This window comes from Coregonus clupeaformis, unplaced genomic scaffold (genome assembly GCF_020615455.1).
Source record: "Coregonus clupeaformis isolate EN_2021a unplaced genomic scaffold, ASM2061545v1 scaf2896, whole genome shotgun sequence".
Taxonomy (NCBI): domain Eukaryota; kingdom Metazoa; phylum Chordata; class Actinopteri; order Salmoniformes; family Salmonidae; genus Coregonus; species Coregonus clupeaformis.
Genome location: NW_025536350.1, coordinates 24,264 through 41,608, shown reverse-complemented (window position 1 = coordinate 41,608; position 17,345 = coordinate 24,264). Strand labels below are relative to the sequence as shown.

Here is a 17,345-nt window from a genome sequence, read left to right as displayed (position 1 = left end):
GGGAAGGTGTGTGTGTGTGTGTGTGTAATTGGGGTGGGAAGGTGTGTTGTGTAATTGGGGTGGGAAGGTGTGTGTAATTGGGGTGGGAAGGTGTGTGTGTAATTGGGGTGGGAAAGGTGTGTGTGTAATTGGGGTGGGAAGGTGTGTGTGTGTGTGTGTGTAATTGGGGTGGGAAGGTGTGTATGTGTGTGTGTAATTGGGGTGGGAAAGGTGTGTGTGTAATTGGGGTGGGAAGGTGTGTGTGTGTAATTGGGATGAAGGTGTGTGTGTGTGTGTGTGTAATTGGGGTGGGAAGGTGTGTATGTGTGTGTGTGTAATTGGGGTGGGAAGGTGTGTGTGTGTAATTGGGGTGGGAAGGTGTGTGTGTGTAATTGGGGTGGGAAGGTGTGTATGTGTGTGTGTGTAATTGGGGTGGGAAGGTGTGTGTGTGTAATTGGGATGGGAAGGTGTGTGTGTAATTGGGGTGGGAAGGTGTGTATGTGTGTGTGTGTAATTGGGGTGGGAAGGTGTGTGTGTGTAATTGGGGTGGGAAGGTGTGTGTGTAATTGGGGTGGGAAGGTGTGTATGTGTAATTGGGGTGGGAATGTTTATGTGTGTAATTGGGGTAATTGGGGTGGGAAGGTGTGTGTGTGTAATTGGGGTAATTGGGGTGGGAAGGTGTGTGTGTGTAGTTGGGGTGGGAAGGTGTGTGTGTGTAATTGGGGTGGGAAGGTGTGTATGTGTAATTGGGGTAATTGGGGTGGGAAGGTGTATGTGTGTAATTGGGGTAATTGGGGTGGGAAGGTGTGTGTGTGTAGTTGGGGTAATTGGGGTGGGAAGGTGTGTGTGTGTAGTTGGGGTAATTGGGGTGGGAAGGTGTGTGTGTGTAATTGGGGTAATTGGGGTGGGAAGGTGTGTGTGTAATTGGGGTGGGAAGGTGTGTGGGTTGGGGGTCATGGGGGACGTGAGGAGGAGGGAGAAGGTTGGGGGTCATGGGGACATGAGGAGGAGGGAGAAGGTTGGGGGTCATGGGGGACATGAGGAGGAGGGAGAAGGTTGGGGGTCATGGGGGACATGAGGAGGAGGGGGAGAAGGTTGGGGGTCATGGGGGACATGAGGAGGAGGGAGAAGGTTGGGGGTCATGGGGGACATGAGGAGGGAGAAGGTTGGGGGGTCATGGGGGACGTGAGGAGGAGGGAGAAGGTTGGGGTCATGGGGGACGTGAGGAGGAGGGAGAAGGTTGGGGTCATGGGGGGACGTGAGGAGGAGGGAGAAGGTTGGGGGGTCATGGGGGACGTGAGGAGGAGGGAGAAGGTTGGGGTCATGGGGGACGTGGAGGAGGAGTTAGAAGGTTGGGGGTCATGGAAGACGTAAGGAGGAGGGAGAAGGTTGGGGGTCATGGGGGACAAGTGAGGAGGAGGGAGAAGGTTGGGGGTCATGGGGGACGTGAGGAGGAGGGAGAAGGTTGGGGGTCATGGGGGACAAGAGGAGGGGGAGAAGGTTGGGGGTCATGGGGGGACAAGAGGAGGGAGAAGGTTGGGGTCATGGGGGACATGAGGAGGAGGGAGAAGGTTGGGGGTCATGGGGGACATGAGGAGGAGGGAGAAGGTTGGGGGTCATGGGGACATGAGGAGGAGGGAGAAGGTTGGGGGTCATGGGGGACATGAGGAGGAGGGAGAAGGTTGGGGGTCATGGGGGACATGAGGAGGGAGAAGGTTGGGGGTCATGGGGGGACGGAGGAGGAGGGAGAAGGTTGGGGTCATGGGGGACGTAGAGGAGGAGGAGAAGGTTGGGGTCATGGGGGACGTGAGGAGGAGGGAGAAGGTTGGGGGTCATGGGGACGGGAGGAGGAGGGAGAAGGTTGGGGGTCATGGGGGGACGTGAGGAGGAGGGAGAAGGTTGGGGGTCATGGGGGGGACGTAAGGAGGAGGGAGAAGGTTGCGGGGTCATGGGGGACATGAGGAGGAGGGAGAAGGTTGGGGGTCATGGGGGACATGAGGAGGAGGGAGAAGGTTGGGGGTCATGGGGGACGGGAGGAGGAGGAGAAGGTTGGGGGTCGTGGGGGACGTGAGGAGGAGGAAAGGTTGGGGGTCATGGGGGACGTGAGGAGGAGGGAGAAGGTTGGGGGTCATGGGGGACGGAGGAGTGAGGGAGAAGGTTGGGGGTCATGGGGGACGTGAGGGAGGAGGGAGAAGGTTGGGGGTCATGGGGGACATGAGGAGGAGGGAGAAGGTTGGGGTCATGGGGGACATGAGGAGGAGGGAGAAGGTTGGGGTCATGGGGACATGAGGAGGAGGAGAGAAGGTTGGGGGGTCATGGGGGACATGAGGAGGAGGGAGAAGGTTGGGGGTCATGGGGGACATGAGGAGGAGGGAGAAGGTTGGGGGTCATGGGGGACATAGGGAGGAGGGAGAAGGTTGGGGGTCATGGGGGACATGAGGAGGAGGGAGAAGGTTGGGGGTCATGGGGGACATGAGGAGGAGGGAGAAGGTTGGGGGTCATGGGGGACATGAGGAGGAGGGAGAAGGTTGGGGGTCATGGGGGACGGGAGGAGGAGGGAGAAGGTTGGGGGTCATGGGGGACGTGAGGAGGAGGGAGAAGGTTGGGGGTCATGGGGGACATGAGGAGGAGGGAGAAGGTTGGGGGTCATGGGGGACATGAGGAGGAGGGAGAAGGTTGGGGGTCATGGGGGGGCAGAAGAGTGGTTCTGATCAGAGGGTTCAGTGTAGAGTAAGTGGCCTGTACCTGACAGGAACAACCTTGGGTTATTTAGTCCAGCAGGCAGCCTGGAACAGCCTTGGGTTATTTAGTCCAGCAGGCAGCCTGGAACAGCCTTGGGTTATTTAGTCCATCATGCAGCCTGGAACAGCCTTGGGTTATTTAGTCCATCATGCAGCCTGGAACAGCCTTGGGTTATTTAGTCCAGCAGGCAGCCTGGAACAGCCTTGGGTTATTTAGTCCAGCAGGCAGCCTGGAACAGCCTTGGGTTATTTAGTCCAGCAGGCAGCCTGGAACAGCCTTGGGTTATTTAGTCCATCATGCAGCCTGGAAACAGCCTTGGGTTATTTATTCCATCATGCAGCCTGGAACAGCCTTGGGTTATTTAGTCCATCATGCAGCCTGGAACAGCCTTGGGTTATTTAGTCCAGCAGGCAGCCTGGAACAGCCTTGGGTTATTTAGTCCAGCAGGCAGCCTGGAACAGCCTTGGGTTATTTAGTCCAGCAGGCAGCCTGGAACAGCCTTGGGTTATTTAGTCCAGCAGGCAGCCTGGAACAGCCTTGGGTTATTTAGTCCAGCAGGCAGCCTGGAACAGCCTTGGGTTATTTAGTCCAGCAGGCAGCCTAGAACAGCCTTGGGTTATTTAGTCCAGCAGGCAGCCTGGAACAACCTTGGGTTATTTAGTCCAGCAGGCAGCCTGGAACAGCCTTGGGTTATTTAGTCCAGCAGGCAGCCTGGAACAGCCTTGGGTTATTTAGTCCAGCAGGCAGCCTGGAACAGCCTTGGGTTATTTAGTCCATCATGCAGCCTGGAACAGCCTTGGGTTATTTAGTCCAGCAGGCAGCCTGGAACAGCCTTGGGTTATTTAGTCCAGCAGGCAGCCTGGAACAGCCTTGGGTTATTTAGTCCAGCAGGCAGCCTGGAACAGCCTTGGGTTATTTAGTCCAGCAGGCAGCCTGGAACAGCCTTGGGTTATTTAGTCCAGCAGGCAGCCTGGAACAGCCTTGGGTTATTTAGTCCAGCAGGCAGCCTGGAACAGCCTTGGTTATTTAGTCCAGCAGGCAGCCTGGAACAGCCTTGGGTTATTTAGTCCAGCAGGCAGCCTGGAACAGCCTTGGGTTATTTAGTCCAGCAGGTTGCCTGGAACAGCCTTGGGTTATTTAGTCCAGCAGGCAGCCTGGAACAGCCTTGGGTTATTTAGTCCAGCAGGCAGCCTGGAACAGCCTTGGGTTATTTAGTCCAGCAGGCAGCCTGGAACAGCCTTGGGTTATTTAGTCCAGCAGGCAGCCTGGAACAGCCTTGGGTTATTTAGTCCAGCAGGCAGCCTGGAACAGCCTTGGGTTATTTAGTCCAGCAGGCAGCCTGGAACAGCCTTGGGTTATTTAGTCCAGCAGGTTGCCTGGAACAGCCTTGGGTTATTTAGTCCAGCAGGTTGTGGTGTGGTGTGCAGCAGACAGCGGTCCACTCCAGAGGAGGACCTAAGGAAAGGTGCTTGGCTTGGTCTGCATCCCAAATGGCACCATATTCCCTACACAGTGCACTACTTTAGACAAGAGCTCTGGTCGAAAGGAATGCACTATGTAGGGAATAGGGTGTTATTGGGATGCTGCCTTGAAGAAAAGAGGCGGCAATTAGGAAAATGGAAGCCCTCGCTTGTGTCCTCCACCACTCCATGAATTTCCATCTTAGCTTGTTTCCATGGGAACTGGTCTCTCTCTCTCTCTCTCTCTCTCTCTCTCTCTCTCTCTCTCTCTCTCTCTCTCTCTCTCTCTCTCTCTCTCTCTCTCTCTCTCTCTCTCTCTCTCTCTCTCTCTCTCTCTCTCTCTCTCTCTCTGCTATTTTCAGAACAACCGTGTGAAATCATCATCGTATGTTCACAGTGGTACTTAACAGAGCACATGTTTAGCCTTCCCAAAGAGAAGTAATTTAACTCCTACTAACTTTAAGCATCAGTTGTCAGAGCAGTTCTTCTAAATACACTCCTGTTAGCCTGGGCTGAGAAAAGAGTTTGGCTTACAGCACAGAGTCTGCTACTAAAATACAACAGCTGAGTTATAATGAAATATTACAGTGCTTTATTCACAGTCCTCATGTGTCTTCCAGTGTGTGTGTGTCTGTGTGTGCGTGTGGTGTGGGTGTTTGTGTGTGTGTGTGTGTGTGTGTTAGACATCTTTAGAGAGAATGTGTGTGTTTTCTTAGACCTCAAAGCAGCGTTAATGAGAAAGAGAGCTTTGAGACGCTTATAGAAGCAACACACTGACATGTTCACACACACACACACACACACACACACACACACACACAGACCACACGCACACACAGACACACACACACACACCACGCACACACACACACACACACACACACACACACACACACACACACACACAAGACACACACACAAAGACACACACACACAGACACACACCACGCACACACACACACACACACACACACACACACACACACACACACACACACACACACACACACACACAGACCACACGCACACACAGACACACACACATACAAAGACACACACACACACACCACGCACACACACACCACGCACACACACACACACACACACACACACACACACACACACACACAGACCACACGCACACACAGACACACACACACACAAAGACACACACACACAGACACACACACCACGCACACACACACACACACACACAGACACACACACACTGGAAGACACATGAGGACTGTGAATAAAGCACTGTAATATTACATTATAACTCAGCTGTTGTATTTTAGTAGCAGACTCTGTAATTATGCAGGATGACAAATGAAAGGTTGGTAGAGGTCAGGTGGTTCTCATCACAGCTTGTGTCTGTAGTGTTTTAATAGAGGTGGATCGTTATTAGTCTAAGACGGGGACTGCCTGCTCCCCCACTGGACACAGATTTCAGTTCAACCAGTTTTCACCAAGTCATTGGATTTAGGTTAAAAAACAAAATGCCCTTAAGTTGATGACTTTTTGCAAATCCAATCAGTTTTCCACATTGATTCAACCAGTTTTTGCCCAGTGGGTCTCCTCTCCTCTCCTCTCCTCTCCTCTCCACTCCCTCCCTCCTCTCTTCTCCTCCCTCCCTCCCTTCCCTCCCTCCTCTCCCCTCCCTCCCTCCTCTCCTCTCCCCCTCCCTCCCTCCTCTCCTCTCCCCCCTCCCCTCCTCTCCTCTCTCCCCCCTCCCTCCTCTCCTCCTCTATCCCTCCTCTCCTCTCCTCTCCTCTCCTCTCTCCTCTCCTCTCCTCTCCCTCCCTCCCTCCTTCCCTCCTCCTACAGGACAACTAGAAAGAGAGAAAGAGACGACTACAGGAGGAATGGTATAAGATGTCCTTGGTGAAGCGTTTCTAGAACGAGGAACAACCACAACAAATCAAAGCTGCACTGACAGAGACAGACTTCACCACACACACACACACACACACACACACACACACACACACACACAAAGCTTTCAAACAACTGTTTGATGGGCCCTGCCATTGTGCTCTAGCTAGCTGCTTGTCAAGGCTCTGGCACTCACTGTGTTTATGTCCTTCAACACATCCTGTTGAGTGTCAAGGAGGGTTCTCACTGTGTTTCTGTCCTTCAACACATCCTGTTGAGTGTCAAGGAGGGTTCTCACTGTGTTTCTGTCCTTCAACACATCCTGTTGAGTGTCAAGGAGGGTTCTCACTGTGTTTCTGTCCTTCAACACATCCTGTTGAGTGTCAAGGAGGGTTCTCACTGTGTTTCTGTCCTTCAACACATCCTGTTGAGTGTCAAGGAGGGTTCTCACTGTGTTTCTGTCCTTCAACACATCCTGTTGAGTGTCAAGGAGGGTTCTCACTGTGTTTCTGTCCTTCAACACATCCTGTTGAGTGTCAAGGAGGGTTCTCACTGTGTTTCTGTCCTTCAACACATCCTGTTGAGTGTCAAGGAAGGTTCTCACTGTGTTTCTGTCCTTCAACACATCCTGTTGAGTGTCAAGGAGGGTTCTCACTGTGTTTCTGTCCTTCAACACATCCCTGTTGAGTGTCAAGGAGGGTTCTCACTGTGTTTCTGTCCTTCAACACATCCTGTTGAGTGTCAAGGAGGGTTCTCACTGTGTTTCTGTCCCTTCAACACATCCTGTTGAGTGTCAAGGAGGGTTCTCACTGTGTTTCTGTCCTTCAACACATCCTGTTGAGTGTCAAGGAGGGTTCTCACTGTGTTTCTGTCCTTCAACACATCCTGTTGAGTGTCAAGGAGAGTTCAGGAGAGACAGTTGTACTTCACTGTGTGTGTGTGTGTGTGTGTGTGTGTTTTTGTTGGGGGCACAAAAATCATGTCCCCAAAACATGCTAACCTCTCACCATTACCAACAACAGGGCAGGTTAGCATTTTTTGGTGGGTTATGATATTTATGCCTATGTAACGTTCTCATTCATCATTATTCACGATTCATTCAGGATTATCCTTAACCATGGTAGCATCCACATTAATGTAGAAGTCTTTAGAAACATATTATATTCTTATATACAATAAAAGTGACTCCAAATGACACAATACATTATTTACCGTTCATTTCTACTGGCCACAAAATAATCTGAAACACAACCAAAACAAACTGCCAATGCATCCAACCAGTTTGTAGAGTCACAAGGTTAATGTAGTCATTGTGTTCTAGGAATATGGGACCAAATACAGACAAGGTCGCTCTCCATACCTGTTATATTACAATATGTTCTGGTAAAACTAAACCGCTCTCTCCCTCCCTATCTCCCCCATCTCCCCCTCAATCTCAATCTCTCCCTCCTCTCCTCCCCCTCCTCCTCCCCCTCTCTCCCTCCCCTCCTCCCCCCCCCTCTCTCCCTCCTCTCCTCCCCTCCTCCGCCTCCCCTCCTCCTCTCCTCCCCCCTCCGCCTCCCCCTCCCCCCTCTCCTCCCCCCCTCTCCCCCCTCCTCCTCCTCCACCTCCCCTCCCTCCCCCTCCCCCCTCTCCCCCCTCTCTCTCCTCTCTAGATGCTGGGAAACCTAACAGTAGTGCCCATCAAGGTTCCTCAGGTCAGCTCTCTACACCGGCTGTCTGGACAGGGCAACACTGGGCTACCTCAGGTACACCTCAACTACAACACACCTCAACTACAACACAACAACACACCTCAACTACAACATAACAACACACCTCAACTACAACACACCTCAACTACAACACACCTCAACTACAACACAACAACACACCTCAACTACAACACAACAACACGCCTCAACTACAACACAACAACACGCCTCAACAACACACCTCAACTACAACACAACAACACACCTCAACTACAACACACCTCAACTACAACACACCTCAACTACAACACACCTCAACTACAACACAACAACACAACAACACACCTCAACTACAACACAACAACACACCTCAACTACAACACACCTCAACTACAACACAACAACACACCTCAACTACAACACAACAACACACCTCAACTACAACACACCTCAACTACAACACACCTCAACTACAACACAACAACACACCTCAACTACAACACAACAACACGCCTCAACTACAACACAACAACACGCCTCAACAACACACCTCAACTACAACACAACAACACACCTCAACTACAACACACCTCAACTACAACACACCTCAACTACAACACAACAACACAACAACACACCTCAACTACAACACAACAACACACCTCAACTACAACACACCTCAACTACAACACAACAACACACTTAAACTACAACACACCTCAACTACAACACACCAACACACCTCAACTACAACACACCTCAACTACAACACAACACCTCAACTACAACACAACAACACACCTAAACTACAACACAACAACACACCTCAACTACAACACACCTCAACACACCTCAACTACAACACACCTCAACTACAACAACACACCTCAACTACAACACAACACCTCAACTACAACACAACAACACACCTCAACTACAACACACCTCAACTACAACACAACAACACACCTCAACTACAACACACCTCAACAACAACACGCCTCAACTACAACACGCCTCAACTATAACACAACAACACGCCTCAACTACAACACAACAACACACCTCAACTACAAACCTCAACTACAACACAACAACACACCTCAACTACAACACAACAACACACCTCAACTACAACACATTTTACATTACATTTTAGTCATTTAGCAGACGCTCTTATCCAGAGCGACTTACAGTTAGTGAATACATATTTTTTTATACTGGCCCCCCGTGGGAATCGAACCCACAACCCTGGCATTGCAAACGCCATGCTCTATCAACTGAGCTACATCCCTGCCGGCCATTCCCTCCCCTACCCTGGACGACGCTGGGACGACGCTGGGCCAATTGTGCGCCGCCCATGAGTCTCCCGGTCGCGGCCGGCTGCGACAGAGCCTGGATTCGAACCAGGATCTCTAGTGGCACAGTTAGCACTGTGATGCAGTGCCTTAGACCACTGCGCCACTCAGGAGTACAACACACCTCAACTACAACACAACAACACACCTCAACTACAACACACCTCAACTACAACACACCTCAACTACAACACAACAACACACCTCAACTACAACACACCTCAACTACAACACAACAACACACCTCAACTACAACACAACAACACACCTCAACACACCTCAACTACAACACAACAACACACCTCAACTACAACACACCTCAACTACAACACATCTCAACTACAACACAACAACACACCTCAACTACAACACAACAATAATAAAATAAAAATAAAAATAATTGGTCATTTAGCAGACGCTCTTATCCAGAGCGACTTACAGGAGCAATTAGGGTTAAGTGCCTTGCTCAAGGGCACATCGACAGATTGTTCACCTAGTGGGCTCGGGGATTAGAACCAGCGACCTTTCGGTTACTGGCACAACGCTCTTAACCACTAAGCTACAACACACCTCAACTACAACACAACAACACACCTCAACTACAACACACCTCAACTACAACAACAACACACCTCAACTACAACACAACAACACACCTCAAACTACAACACACCTCAACTACAACACACCTCAACTACAACACACCTCAACTACAACACAACAACACACATCAACTAAAACACCTCAACTACAACACAACAACACACCTCAACTACAACACAACAACACACCTCAACTACAACACAACAACACACCTCAACTACAACACAACACACAACAACTACAACACAACACACAACAACTACAACACACACACCTCAACTACAACACAACAACACACCTCAACTACAACACACCTCAACTACAACACACCTCAACTACAACACAACAACACGCCTCAACTACAACACACCAACACACCTCAACTACAACACAACAACACTGAAGTGAATCTCTGAACTTTTCTTCCAAAATAAAGAAACCCTGATATATAGAGGAACATTGTGTTTCTTAGACTGCTAGGAGGCTCTAATGGTCTGAACCAGAAATAGCAACGCAGCATATCGTCTGCTAAAACCCTCAGAGGAAGAACCACAGCAAAACAAAACACAACTTAGCCTGTGACTGGCTGTAGTATATTAAACGTCTGTGATGGCAGATCTGAGAGGTCACCCAGGCAGGCTATAAATCTCTCTGCTCATATCTCTGGAGGACCTGGTGGTGCATCAGAGTGCAGGTGTTGAAGTGACCACCAGGTGGCAGCACACCATTACAAACCAAACCCATCTCTCAGCTCATAAAAAAAAAAAAAATAGTGTTACAAATCCTGCTGTCCGTAACACAGTGCCGCACAAGGCAAACGGAGCAGAAGCAGAGCTCATGATATTATGGACCAGCTAATCCAATACACAGACCAACACATCAGTAGCGCCCGTGCCAGTCATTAGAATCAATCAAGTCAGGGTACGTCTGGTCCCGTCTTACTGTCGTTCTACTGAGAAGACTGCCCCTCTAGGTATTATATGAACCAGCTAATCCAAAGTACAGACACCAACCAAACAAACAAACAAAGCCAGAGGACTCTGCTGCCTTTCACCAGGTCTGTTGTCTGTCTGTTCTCCAGCAGCAGTGTTACAACCCAGATCACGTCTGGTCCTGTCAACACTCACAGAGAAGAACAGAGTGACAGTGGTCTGACACGGAGCTGTCTGTCTGTCTGTCTGTCTGTCTGTCTGTCTGCCTGCCTGCCTGCCTGCCTGCCTGCCTGCCTGCCTGCCTGCCTGTCTGTCTGTCTGTCTGTCTGTCTGTCTGTCTGTCTGTCTGTCTGTCTGTCTGTCTGTCTGCCTGCCTGCCTGCCTGCCTGCCTGTCTGTCTGTCTGTCTGTCTGTCTGTCTGTCTGTCTGCCTGTCTGCCTGTCTGTCTGGTAGACTAGAGGGTAGACTAGAGGGTAGATAGTAAATGTGTGTGTCAGTTCTCTGTCGGTCTCTCGTGTTGAGTCTGAATGAACAGGTTATCTTCTGTGTGTGTTAGAGAGAGCTAGGGAGAGAGAGAGAGACAGAGAGAAACAGAGAGAGAGAGACAGAGAGAGAGGGAGAAACAGAGAGAGAGAGAGAGAGAGAGAGAGAGAGAGAGAGAGAGAGAGCTAGGGAGGGAGAGAGAGAGAGACAGAGAGAGCTAGGGAGGGAGAGAGAGACAGAGAGAGACAGAGAGAGCTAGGGAGAGAGAGAGACAGAGAGAGACAGAGAGAGCTAGGGAGGGAGAGAGAGAGAGACAGAGAGAGAGGGAGAAACAGAGAGAGACAGAGAGAGCTAGGGAGAGAGAGAGACAGAGAGAGCTAGGGAGAGAGAGAGAGACAGAGAGAGACAGAGAGAGCTAGGGAGAGAGAGAGACAGAGAGAAACAGAGAAAGACAGAGAGAGCTAGGGAGAGAGAGAGAGAGAGAGACAGAGAGAGACAGAGAGAGAGAGAGACAGAGAGAGCTAGGGAGAGAGAGAGACAGAGAGAGACAGAGAGAGCTAGGGAGAGAGAGAGACAGAGAGAGACAGAGAGAGCTAGGGAGAGAGAGAGACAGAGAGAGCTAGGGAGAGAGAGAGACAGAGAGAAACAGAGAGAGACAGAGAGAGCTAGGGAGAGAGAGAGAGAGAAAGAGACAGAGAGCTAGGGAGAGTCTCCACAATTCAGTGTTTAAATGCCTGCTCTTGGCAGATGACCTGTGCCTGCTGTCACCCACAGCACATGGCCTACAGCAGAGCCTGGACCTGCTAGAGCAGTACTGTCAGACCTGGGCCCTGGCAGTAAACCCCAAAAAGACTAAAATAATGATTTTCCAAAGAAGGTCCAGATCTCAGGGATTTAGACCAAAGTTCTCAATTGGTACAAAATATACAGTATAGAGTACTGCACACACTACAATTACTTAAGTTTACCTATATAGAGTACTGTACACTACAATTACTTAGGTTTAAATATATAGAGTACTGTACACTACAATTACTTAGGTTTAAATATATAGAGTACTGCGCACACTACAATTACTTAGGCTTAAATATATAGCGTACTGTACACTACAATTACTTAGGCTTAAATATATAGCGTACTGTACACTACAATTACTTAGGTTTAAAAATAAGCTCAACTGGACACCTAAATGATGCAGTGAATGAACTGAGAGAGAAAGCACGCAGGGCATTCAACGCCATTAAAAAAAAATCAAATTGAAATACCTATTAAAATTTGGCTAAAACGAATTGAATGTGTCATTGAACCCAATTGCACTTTATGGCAGCGATGTGTGGGGTCCACTTGCAAAACAAGATTTCACCAAATGGGACAAACACCCCATTGAAACCCTGCATGCAGAGTTCTGGAAGATTCTCCTACATGTCTAGAGGAAAACTACAAACAATGCATGCAGGCCAGAATTAGGCCAATATCCACTAATAATACAAACTTAAATAAGAGCCATTATGTTTTGGAAACATCTAAAATACAGTGACCCCCCTCTCATATCATTACCAAGCCCTGCAATGCCAAGAGCTGAGCAAAGAAAAGAGTCCCCTCATCCAGCTGGTCCTGGTGCTGAGTTCACAAACCTGTTCTACTAACACACTGAAGCCTCAGGACCAGAACATCCAATCAATCAGAACAAACCAAATTAAAACACAGTCAAAACAAAACTACATTGCTTCTTGGGAAACACAAGCACAAAGTAAAATGCAGTACTATCTGGCCCTAAATCGACAGTACACCGTGGCTCACTATTTGACCATGGTGACTGATCAAAACCTTAGAAAAACCTTGACAAAGTACAGGCTCAGTGAGCCCAGCCTTGCCATTGAGAAGGGTAGACACAGGAAAACCTGGCTCCCTGTAGAGGAAAGGCTGTGCAACCACTGCACCACAGCAGAACCTGAGACAGAGCTGCATTTCCTGACAAAATGTAAAAAATATATAAAACAATTAGAGAGTGTTATTTCCCCAAATTTGAAAACATTATTTAAGGTTTCAAAGAGCTCTCTGATGAGAATAGGCTTCCCGTCCTGTTGGGGGAGGACGCAGAGAGCTGTGGGTTGGCAGGATAGGCTACCCGTCCTGTTGGGGGAGGACGCAGAGAGCTGTGGGTTGGCAGGATAGGCTACCTGTCCTGTTGGGGGAGGACACAGAGAGCTGTGGGTTGGCAGGATAGGCTACCCGTCCTGTTGGGGGAGGACACAGAGAGCTGTGGGTTGGCAGGATAGGCTACCCGTCCTGTTGGGGGAGGACGCAGAGAGCTGTGGGTTGGCAGGATAGGCTACCCAGTCTCTGTTGGGGGAGGACGCAGAGAGCTGTGGGTTGGCAGCGCACTACATTGCTGCCTGCCATAAGATGAGGGACAGTGTCTGACAGACCAACCAACCTGCACATGTCCTCTATATTGTTATTGTTCAATGGTTATTTTGACCCTTGGTTATTGTTGTCACTGTTGTCCCGTTGACAATACTGATTATTATTATTAATTATGTTAATAGTGTAAATATCCAAAGTAAGCTTTGGCAATACGTACATTGTTACGTCATGCTAATAAAGCAAATTGAATTGAATTGAGAAAGAGCGAGAGAGACAGAGACACAGAGAGAGAGAGGGAGAGAGCGAGAGAGCGAGAGAGCGGAGAGAGGGAGAGAGGGAGAGAGGGAGAGAGGGAGAGAGGGAGAGAGGGAGAGAGCGAGAGAGCGAGAGAGCGAGAGAGCGAGAGAGCGAGAGAGCGAGAGAGCGAGAGACAGAGAGACAGAGAGACAGAGAGACAGAGAGACAGAGAGACAGAGAGACAGAGAGAGAGAGAGAGAGAGAGAGAGAGAGAGAGAGAGAGAGAGAGAGAGAGAGAGAGAGGGAGAGGGAGAGGGAGAGGAGGGAGAGAGAGGAGAGAGAGAGAGAGAGAGAGCGAGAGAGAGAGAGAAAGGTTGGTTGGTGTTACTGACTGCTTCAGTACAGAGATGGTTGGTGTTACTGACTGCTTCAGTACATGGATGGTTGGTGTTACTGACTGCTTCAGTACATGGATGGTTGGTGTTACTGACTGCTTCAGTACAGAGATGGTTGGTGTTACTGACTGCTTCAGTACATGGATGGTCGGTGTTACTGACTGCTTCAGTACAGAGATGGTTGGTGTTACTGACTGCTTCAGTACAGAGATGGTTGGTGTTACTGACTGCTTCAGTACATGGATGGTTGGTGTTACTGACTGCTTCAGCACAGAGATGGTTGGTGTTACTGACTGCTTCAGTACATGGATGGTTGGTGTTACTGACTGCTTCAGTACAGAGATGGTTGGTGTTACTGACTGCTTCAGTACAGAGATGGTTGGTGTTACTGACTGCTTCAGTACAGAGATGGTCGGTGTTACTGACTGCTTCAGTACAGAGATGGTCGGTGTTACTGACTGCTTCAGTACAGAGATGGTTGGTGTTACTGACTGCTTCAGTACAGAGATGGTTGGTGTTACTGACTGCTTCAGTACAGAGATGGTTGGTGTTACTGACTGCTTCAGATGGTATTAGTCAGTTCATCTGTACAGGTATGTTAATAAAGTAAACTATAATCATGGTTACTTAACATGCTCCCTCCCTCCCTCCTCTCCCTCCTCTCCTCTCCCTCCCTCCCTCCCCTCCATCCCTCCCTCCCTCCAGGTTCAGCCAGAGAGTGTGATCCCAGACAGCCTCCCCCACAGCCATGTGTCTGTCCCTCAGGAGCAGCCAGCCAGCCAGAAACAGTCATCCAGTCAGGCCCTCAGTCTCCTCCGCCTCCCTCAGGAGCAGCCAGCCAGCCAGAAACAGTCATCCAGTCAGGCCCTCAGTCTCCTCCGCCTCCCTCAGGAGCAGCCAGCCAGCCAGAAACAGTCATCCAGTCAGGCCCTCAGTCTCCTCCGCCTCCCTCAGGAGCAGCCAGCCAGCCAGAAACAGTCATCCAGTCAGGCCCTCAGTCTCCTCAACCTCCAGAGAGTTACCGCTGTAGTCAGCCCTAAGAGCCACGCTCACAGCTTTAACCACACCCACAGCTCCAGCCACACCCTCATCCAGAGCCACACCCTCGGCCCGGCCCTGCCTACAGCCAACAGCACGTTCAGCACAGAACGCCTCTCCAAAGGCCAGGGAGACGCAACCTCCTCGCCCCCTCTCCAGCCCCCTCCAGCCCCCTCTCCAGTCTCTCTCCCTGGCCCTAGCCTGGCCTGGAGGCCCCTCCACCACCACCATCTCCCCCACCTCTACCAGCAGCCCGACAGCCACCTCAGCCTCGGTAGCCCCCGGTGTGACCTTCTCCATCATATCTGCCTCGCCGCCGGCCGATACGGGGAACAACGGGGTGTGGGCCGTCAGTGAGGGAGTCAAGGTCCAGCCGCTGGTCTTCAGCACTGACAATAAGGTTAAAGACTGTCCTACGCATCCTACTAGCCCTAGTGACCGTCTCTGTCAGCATGGTCTCTACAATCATCAGACACTTCATGCTGATCTTCTCTAAGGCTTCACATTACAGGCAGAATTACAGTTAGCATTACAGGCAGAATTACAGTTAGCATTACAGGCAGAATTACAGTTAGCATTACAGGCAGAATTACAGTTAGCATTACAGGCAGAATTACAGTTAGCATTACAGGCAGAATTACAGTTAGCATTACAGGCAGAATTACAGTTAGCATTACAGGCAGAATTACAGTTAGCATTACAGGCAGAATTACAGTTAGCATTACAGGCAGAATAACAGTTAGCATTACAGGCAGAATTACAGTTAGCATTACAGGTAGAATTACAGTTAGCATTACAGGTAGAATTACAGTTAGCATTACAGGTAGAATTACAGTTAGCATTACAGGCAGGATTACAGTTAGCATTACAGGCAGAATTACAGTTAGCATTACAGGTAGAATTACAGTTAGCATTACAGGCAGGATTACAGTTAGCATTACAGGCAGAATTACAGTTAGCATTACAGGTAGAATTACAGTTAGCATTACAGGTAGAATTACAGTTAGCATTACAGGTAGAATTACAGTTAGCATTACAGGCAGGATTACAGTTAGCATTACAGGCAGAATTACAGTTAGCATTACAGGTAGGATTACAGTTAGCATTACGGGTATCATTACAGGCATCATTACAGGCATCATCAAATTGTGTGTTATCATTCTTAATTTAAATCAATCACAATCAATTGTTTAAACCTTCCCACTAAAAGGTTACTAGAACCAACAGCCAATGAACTAACTGATGCCTAACGCTCTCCCTGCCTGTGTGTTTGTGGTGTGTTGCTCTCCCTGTGTGTGTGTGTGTGTGTGTGTGTGGTGTGTTGCTCTCCCTGTGTGTGTGTGTGTGTGGTGTGTTGCTCTCCCTGTGTGTGTGTGTGTGGTGTGTGTGTGGTGTGTTGCTCTCCCTGTGTGTGTGTGTGTGTGTGTGTGTGGTGTGTTGCTCTCCCTGTGTGTGTGTGGTGTGTTGCTCTCCCTGTGTGTGTGTGTGTGTGTGTGTGTGTGTGTGTGTGTGTGTGTGGTGTTGCTCTCCCTGTGTGTGTGTGTGTGTGTGTGTGGTGTGTTGCTCTCCTGTGTGTGTGTGGTGTGTTGCTCTCCTGTGTGTGTGTGTGTGTGTGTGTGTGTGTGTGTGTGTGTGTGTGTGGTGTGTTGCTCTCCCTGTGTGTGTGTGTGTGTGTGTGTATGTGTGTGTGGTGTGTTGCTCTCCCTGTGTGTGTGTGTGTGGTGTGTTGCTCTCCCTGCCTGTGTGTATGTGTGTGTGGTGTGTTGCTCTCCCTGTGTGTGTGTGTGTGTGTGTGTTGCTCTCCCTGTGTGTGTGTGTGTGGTGTGTTGCTCTCCCTGTGTGTGTGTATGTGTGTGTGGTGTGTTGCTCTCCCTGTGTGTGTGTGTGTGTGTGTGTGTGGTGTGTTGCTCTCCTGTGTGTGTGTGTGTGTGTGTGTGTGTGTGTGTGTGGTGTGTTGCTCTCCCTGTGTGTGTGTGTGTGTGTGTATGTGTGTGTGGTGTGTTGCTCTCCCTGTGTGTGTGTGTGTGTGGTGTGTTGCTCTCCCTGTGTGTGTGTGTGTGTGTGTGTGCTCTCCCTGCCTGTGTGTGTATGTGTGTGTGTGTGTGTGTGTGTGTGTGTGTGTGTGTGTGTGTGTGGTGTGTGTGTGTGTGTGTGTGTGTGTGTGTGTGTGTGTGTGTGTGTG

General features: G+C 49.8%; 1 pseudogene; it reads left to right on the top strand.

Moving 5' to 3' along the window:
- Positions 1-17,345, top strand: part of LOC121562420 — a 45,736-nt pseudogene that overhangs the window by 8,790 nt on the left and 19,601 nt on the right.